Genomic DNA, 8,409 nt, shown 5'->3' on the forward strand with positions numbered 1-8,409 from the left:
TGGGAGAACATATTTGCAAATGTTGTCACTGATAAAGGTTTAATCTCTAACACCTATAGGGAACTTATACAGTTTAACAAAAGGAAGATAAATGTTCCAATAAAAAAGTGGGTAACGGACCTAAATAGAATCTTTTTGAAAGAAGACAGAAGGACGGTCAAGAGACATATGAAAACATGCTCAAAGTCACTAATTATCCAAGAGATACAAATCAAAACAACAATGCGGTACCATCTCACACCTGTCAGATTGGCTATCCTCCCTCAACAAATCAACAAACGACAAGTGTTGGCGAGGATGCAGAGAAAAAGGAACCCTCCTGCACTGCTGGTGGGAATGCACACTGGTGCAGCCACTATGGAAAACAGTATGGAATTTCCTCAAGAAACTAAAAATGGCCAAGACCAGTTTGGCTTAGTGGATAGAGCATCGGCCTGTGGACTGAAAGGTTCAGGATTCGATTCCGGTCAAGGGCATGTACCTTGGTTGTGGGAACATCCCCAGTAGGGGGTGTGCAAGAGGCAGCTGGTCAATGTTTCTCTCTCATCGATGTTTCTAACTCTCTATCTCTCTCAATTCCTCTCTGTGTAAAATCAATAAAATATATTAAAAAAAAAAAAAAAAAGAAACTAAAAATGGAACTCTCATTTGACAGTAATTCCACTTCTAGGAATATCCCAAGAAACCAGAAACACCAATCAGAAAGGATATATGCACCCCTATGTTCATACAGCACAATTCACCATAGCTAAGATTTGAAAACAGCCTAAATGTCTATCAGCAAATGAGTGGATTAGAAAACTATGCTACATCTATACAATGGAATACTATGCTCCTATAAAGAAGAAGGAATTCTTACCATTTGCAGCAGCATGGATGGATCTGGAAAGCACTATGTTAAGTGAAACAAGCTAGGCAAGGAAAGAAAAATACCACATGATCTCACTCATTTGTGAAAAATAAAGAACATTATAACCTGATGAACAAAAAGATAGATACAGAGGCAGTAAAGCACCAAACAGACTGTCAAATTATAGTGGGAAGGCTGGGGAGTGTTGAGGGGTGGGGAAAAGAGATCAACCAAAGGACTTGTATGCATGCATATAAGCACAACCAATGGACACAAGACACTGGGAGGCAGGGGGGAATGAGGGCATGAAACAGGGGGTAGGGGAGGCTGGGAGAAGGTCAATGGGGGCGGGCGTAAAAGGAGATATATGTACTACTATATGCAATACTTTAAACAATAAAAAATTAAATAAGTAAAAATAATAAAAAAATAAGATAGCTGAGAATAAACTTAATCAAAGAAGTATAAGATTTGTACTAAGAAAAGTATAGGATGAATTTATTTAAAATTAATTTAAAATTTTCCATTACCATTTATACCCTCCATGACCTCTTCCATCTCCACCCAACCCTTCCACCCCCATAATGACTACACTTTTGCCCATGTCCATGAGCACTTTCTACTTTCCCCCCCTATTTTGCTCAATCCCTCCACTCCCCTAACACCCCTTCCCTTCCCCCAAGGTGTCTGCCTACTCTCTATTCTTAAAAACAGGCTCCCATTCAACTGGATATATCTTTTGTGATGTGATGTCTGAAATTGCTGTTCTGTCTTCACAGAGCCCAAGGATATTGCTGATACATAGATGGGAGGGCCAATGTAATATCAGAGAAGTTCTTGATCTCCCGTGGATGACACCCAAAGCTAGCTAGCCCTGCCTAAGGACTTCTTGTTGAGCTTAAGCCAGTTTGAGATAGCATTTCTTGGTCTGGTTAAATCCTAACCAGTGCAGCTACCTAAGTTAGTAATTTTCTCTTTACAACTCCCCTGTACTTTGTACCTAAGTAGGTATTTCAGAGTCTGTGAAAATTGCTGATTCATTCTCTAAGCATGAGCTCCAGTGGATTCTAAGGATTTGATGATAGTACTGGGTGGTATTAAACATTTTTTAAAATGGTACAGAAAAGGCAGTGATCCCCCAGCGAGCCTGAGCTTTCTCCTTCCCTCACTTGAGGACACATTTGGAACGTATATTGGTCTTCAAACAGAATTCTCTCCATGACACAACAGTGAATGTACTGAGTTTTACTCAAAATTTCCTGGTATATGAATGCCCTCAATCACCATAATTAAAACTTCACAAATATCTATTTAAACACCTCTGTTTTTTTCTCCCCAAGTTTCTCCCAGGACAACAACAGTGTTTCATATCTTCTCTTTATACTCTACTCCCTTTCCTATCTTTCCTATAATACAGATTCTATTATCTGCTCTATTTCCCAAAGCAATGCAATACCTCCCTTTGGCCTGCACAGCCGCTCAGCACCCTCACTCCCCACCCATTCACACAAAAGCCAACAATAGCCCCAATCTCACCATAGACATTTCATTACATAATATAGGTCACTTCCTAGGGACAAATACTGTTGCCAACATATTTCACTTTTTTAACCATGTCAGCAAATATTTTGTCGAATATGGTTAAAAAAGTAAAATATGTTTGTTGTTCTCTACATTAGCAATTCTCTTCTAGTGACTAAGGAAGGAGAAAAATAAAAGCAATTATACACTTGTTGCATGTAAGCATATGTATATATAACTCAAGGAAGCCCTTTTCTCTCCTTCCCTCTCTCCTTCCCTCCTATCCCCAGTCTGTCATTCCTGCCTTCATACTTTCTGCCTTCTCTTCTCTGTCTGCTACAGAGCACTATGAGGAGTGGGGGGAAGAGATCAATCAGAGGACTTGTATGCACGTCCTATGCCCCTCCTCTCTGTCTGCTACAGGACTGGAAATCCTGAGGTCTCTTGACACACAGTTTTCTTGTTCAGCCTGATGTGTACAACTGGGGAAAGTTTGAATCCCCACAAACTCTATTAACCCAGACTAGTCATGCAAAAAAACCCTAGACCAGATAGTTTCTTTGGTGAACCTTGGGGAGGAAAGGGTGCCACTTTCAAACAGAGCTAGCCAATCCTAAGCCTGCTTATCCTGCCTTTCCCAATCTTTCTCATGGTTGCCACACTAAAGTCACTTGCCTATATTCTGCTCTCTACCTCACATGACTGGCCCTGGTGTGTCTCCTGAGTGGCCACATAGGCATGTTGTGTTGCCTCAGTAAACTGACTACAAATGACCTCTCTCTCTCTCTCTCTCTCTCTCTCTCTCTCTCTCTCTCTCTCTCTCTCTCTCTCTCTCTCTCTCTCTCTCTCTCTCTCTCTCGATCTGTGCCTGATCTTGTTATAACTCATTCAAGGCAATTGGTTAACACACTGGCAACCATGGCTTAAATGATCTAGGAACCTAAATGCCTCTTTTGAGGCAGAAGAAAGCAGTAAATGGTGAGAGGGCTGACCAAGGGCGGGAAGGGGAGGGGGAGGCCATGTGTCCTCCAAGAGCTGTAAGGAAATTGCATGGTGAGTCCCTGATCACTCACTGCAGTTCTCAGTCTCATAAGATGACGAAGTCTTCTACGAGAGCCAGCTCCAAGAAGAGAATCCAAAGCCCAACACATTTCAGGAAGCCACTTGGACTCAGGTCAGGCCCCTGCACTGCGAATGCTCACCAGCACAGTGCTTTTCAACAGGCGTGCTGACACTCGGGTCCATGGCAGTCAGGTTTGGGGAACACGATAGCAGTGAAGCTAGAATATGGGAACCCTGGCACCTGTAGACATGTGGTGCCTGTGCTTCAGCCCAACACTAAATACTGAGCATATTCACGACAGTGTTGCACTTGTGACTATGACATGCAGGAGGCAGATAATAAATGATTCTCTTTCATCATTGATGTTTCTATCTCTCTCTCCCTTTCCCTTCCTCCCTGAAATAAATAAAAAATATATTTTTAAAAAGTCATTGTGTACTATAATTGCCTTTCTTGTGATAATGTGAGATGATAGAGTTCTTACATAATAAGATGAAGTGAGGTGGATACTCTGGGATGATTCACATCCTGGGCAGGATACAGCAGGAAGGCACAAGAGTTCATCAGGCTACTCAGAATGGTGTGCAATATAAAACCATATTACTTGTTTATTCCTGGAATGTTTTATTTACTATATCTGGACCATAATTTATTGCCAGTAGCTGAATGGAAAAAAGCTAAAATGTGGATAATGGGGGAATACTGTATCAGGATCCACTTTTAAACCACAACAAATACTTCCACATAATGTACATGTAAGTATATAGAAAGTACACATTAAACTGTTCATATTCATTAATGGTTACCTTTTTAAAATATATATTTTATTGATTTTAGAGAAGAAAGAAGAGAGAAAGAGAGATAGAAACATCAATATGATGTTGAGAGGGAAGAGACAGACCACATTCACATAACTTTTATTGCAGTATATTGCTATAATTGTTCTATTTTATTATTAGTAATTATTATTAATATTTGTGCCTAATTTATGAATTAAACTATCATAGATATATATGTATAGGAAAAACATAGTATATATAAAGTTTGGAACTATCTTCAATTTCAGGCATTCACTGCGGGTCTTCAAATGGATTTCCCTTGAATAAGGAGGGATGATTGTGCACACTTTCCTATGTTCAGCACATGGAAATTCCTCCAAGCACACTTCTTTAGCAAATCATACATGGAGTGAATGCACCATAATTATTCAGTGATTTTTTACTGTTCTCTTGGTTACCAGGGTTGGCACTAAACATTCTACATAATAGAAAGGTAATGTGCAAATTGACCATCACTCTAACATACAAGATGGCCACTCCAATGTGGTCAAAGATAGCCATCCCCTTGTGGACACAAGATGGCCACCACAAGATGGTCAGCAGGGGAGGGCAGTTTGGGGGAATAAGAACTGCAGGGGAGGGCATTGGACAACCAAACCAGCAGGGGAGGACAGTTGGGGGGTAACCAGGCCAGCAGGGGAGGGCAGATCAGGGTGACCAGGCTGGCAAGGGAGGGCAGTTAGGGGTGACCAGGTCTACAGGGGAGGACAGTTAGGGGTAACCAGGCTGACAGGGGAGGGCAGTTAGGGGTGACCAGTCCAGCAGGGGAAGACAATTAGGGGCAATTGGGCCAGCAGGGGAGCAGTTAGGTATCAATCAGGCTGGCAGGAGAGTGGTTAGGGAGTGATCAGACTGGCAGGCAGAAGCAGTTAGGGGTAATCAGGCAGGCAGGCAGGCAGATGAGCAGTTGGGAGCCAGAGTCCTGGATTGTGAGAGAAATGTCCAACTGCCTGTTTAGACCCAATATCACTGGGGTCCCAGATTGGAAAGGTGCAGTCTGGGCTGAGGGACACACCCCTTTCCCCCTTGCATGAATTTCGTGCACTGGGCCTCTAGTGTTTATATGAAATAGTAGCTTTATGCATTACACAGGAACTTTTATTATGTGAAATCAGGATCCATTAGTTAAAGGGTATATGAACTTTTAGTTTCAATAGTTGTTACCAGATTCCTTTTCAAATTCAATTTCACACAACTAGCTGCAATATATGAGATTACTTTCTTATCCACACTCTTATCCCCAAGAGATAAATTATATTTTTAGAATTTTTTCAGGCAGATGGCTATAAATGGAAATCTCTTTATTACTCTAATTTGCTTCCTCTTTACTATTAGTGAATTTATATGCCTTGTACTATGCTTGCGGCATTGGAATTGTTCTTCTGTGTATGTTTCCTCATAATCATAGTCTAATTTTTACAACTTATTAGTCTATTTTTTGGACAATTTTTAAGAGGTTTTTCAGGTTATAATATCAGCTTCTTTCATCTTGTTTATAAATATTTTTTTAAAATTTGGCATTTGTCTACTAACTCTAACCATGCAAAAGTTTAAGTACTCAAATATATTTATTTATTCTTTCTTAGCATTTAATTTTCTGATCTATTTATATCAAGGTTTTCTCTCACACATGATTGTGCATTGTTATTTCTTGTATTTTTCTCTTCCCTTTTCATACTTTATATTACTTACATATCTGGAATTTATTTACTTAAAAGATGTGAGAGGGGAAATCCAATTCTATTTTCTTTGTGATGGACAGTCATTTTGTCCCAGCAACATGTATAAAATAATTCATTATTTTTCTCTGAATTAAATGCTCTTTTAATCATAACGTAAATTCTCATATAAATAAAAAACTAATCCTAAATTTTCTATTCTGTTCCATTGGTATTTATGTGTAACCTTATGCCAGTGCTATTGTTTATATTATATTGGCTTTGTAATAAGTTCTGAGGTCCAGTAAAGAAAGTCTCCTTTGTAAATTTTCTCTCCACATTGATTTTTTTATATACAGTTTGTATCTAATTGAAAAAATTTTGTTGGAATTTTAAGAAGAATTGCTTGGAAGTGTATATTTTTATAAGAATTTAAATTCTAAAGTACTATTCAAAATTTTATATACATTTTCACTTATTCAGATATTATTTTATGCCTTCAATGATATTTTATAGTTTTTTTCCCCTATAGAAGCTGTATAATTGTTGTGAAATTGATTCCTAAGTATTTTGAATTTTTTATCATTAGAAAAAATGTGATATTTTACTTGTTTCCATTTTGAGGAGCTTTGGCACAAGTTTTTGAATTTGTCTTGTATCCAGTCAATGACAAAAATTCTAGTATATGCTAGTCTTTTTTTTTTTTTTTCTAGAATCATTTGTGTTTTCTAGTTGTGTCAACATTTCCAAGGTTTCACCAGATTGTTCATTTTAGGCCCACTTCCTGCCAATGGAAGTCACAGTCCTTCTGTACGTGGTACACTTACCAAATGCTGGGCTTATACTCAGGTTCCTGCTTACATAAACAGAAAAGTACATATCTCTATTTTATAGGCTGATATTAATATAGAAGAAAAATTACTCATATACATTTACCTTCCCTATTAAACTCAATGAGCCCCTGACCAGTTTGCCTTAGTGAATAGAGCGTCAGCCTGCGGACTGAAAGGTCCCAGGTTTTATTCCAGTCAAGGGCATGTATCTTGGTTGCAGACACATCCCCAGTAGGAGGTGTGCAGAAGGCAGCTGATAGATGTTTCTCTCTCATCAATGTTTCTAACTATCTATCCCTCTCCTTTTCTCTCTGTAAAAAATCAATAAAATATATTTTTAAAAAATAAAATAGCCAAAACCGGTTTGGCTCAGTGGATAGAGCACCAGCCTGCGGACTGAAAGGTCCCAGGTTTGATTCCGGTCAAAGGCATGTACCTTGGTTGCAGGCACATCCTCAGTAGGGGATGTGCAAGAGGCAGCTGATCAATGATTCTCTCTCATCGATGTTTCTAACTCTCTATCCCTCTCTCTTCCTCTCTTTAAAAAATCCATAAAATATATTAAAATAATAAAATAAAATAATAAAATAAAATAAAATCAGTAAGAACTTAAATATATTTTATTTTTGTTCATCCTTTTTTTAAATAAAACATACACATTTTAACTGTCATTTCCTAAACTCATCTTAATTTTATTTTTTTTTCAGTATAATTATGAATGCATGGCTTTTCACAGACTCAACTTTTTTCAATAAACAACGTAGCATGACTTGCATTTTCCAGTTGTCAGGGCTTGTCTGGCAGGATTCCTTCAGTAGGTGCCTTTGTTTTTTCAAAGCTGTTCTGGCAGCCACTGGGATTGGCCTTGGTTTCTGGCAACAATATTTATTTCTGTCTTGAATTTCCTGATGCAAGATAAAAATAGTTACTATCTAAAAAAAAAAAATAGATTTCTTTTTTCTTTTTCATCTCATATTTAACATTTATTTACTAAGGCCTGCCTGTTGGGTACTACGGTGAGCAAAGAAAAATGAAACTGTGTGTTTTCAAAACTGTCAAATCATGTCTTGATGTGCTATCCTTTCTAACTCCAGCTGTACAGTGTACTTAATTGATTTTTCTGAAATATGATTTTGTTGTCCTCTGGTGAATTTTCAGTGATCCCTCATCATCTACATATTGTCCAGACTGCTTCCATCTCTTAATCTCACCCTTCCCTGCACTAGGCAGGGGTTCCTAAAGGTTTGTTGCTACATTTTAAGGTCTCAGGGAGATGCAATAGGCACTGCTTCCGGCCACCCTCTCAGAGCCTGCTCTGCCTCTGCTGGATTTCTTTTAGAATGAAATAGGGTTAGAGACCAACTTCTGGTCACTAGTATTGCCTATGAAAATTGGTGATGGGTAAATGTGCTCCTAGATACCATTAACCTCCTTTAGGAGAGGCAGAGCTAGAAACATTATTTTAAAGGAATGACTTCACATAATTTTTTCAATTTAATATATTTTGTCTCTTACAGTGTAACATATTTTCAACCATTAATATTTTCTACTATGTTGATAGATAGTGACTTTATTTTAAGGAAATTGTTTAAAGAAAATGAAGGCATTAGCAGACAAATAGGAACTCAGGTTTGAAGAATGTTGA

Source organism: Pipistrellus hanaki (genome assembly GCF_964339955.1).
Source record: "Pipistrellus hanaki genome assembly, chromosome: 1".
NCBI lineage: Eukaryota > Metazoa > Chordata > Mammalia > Chiroptera > Vespertilionidae > Pipistrellus > Pipistrellus hanaki.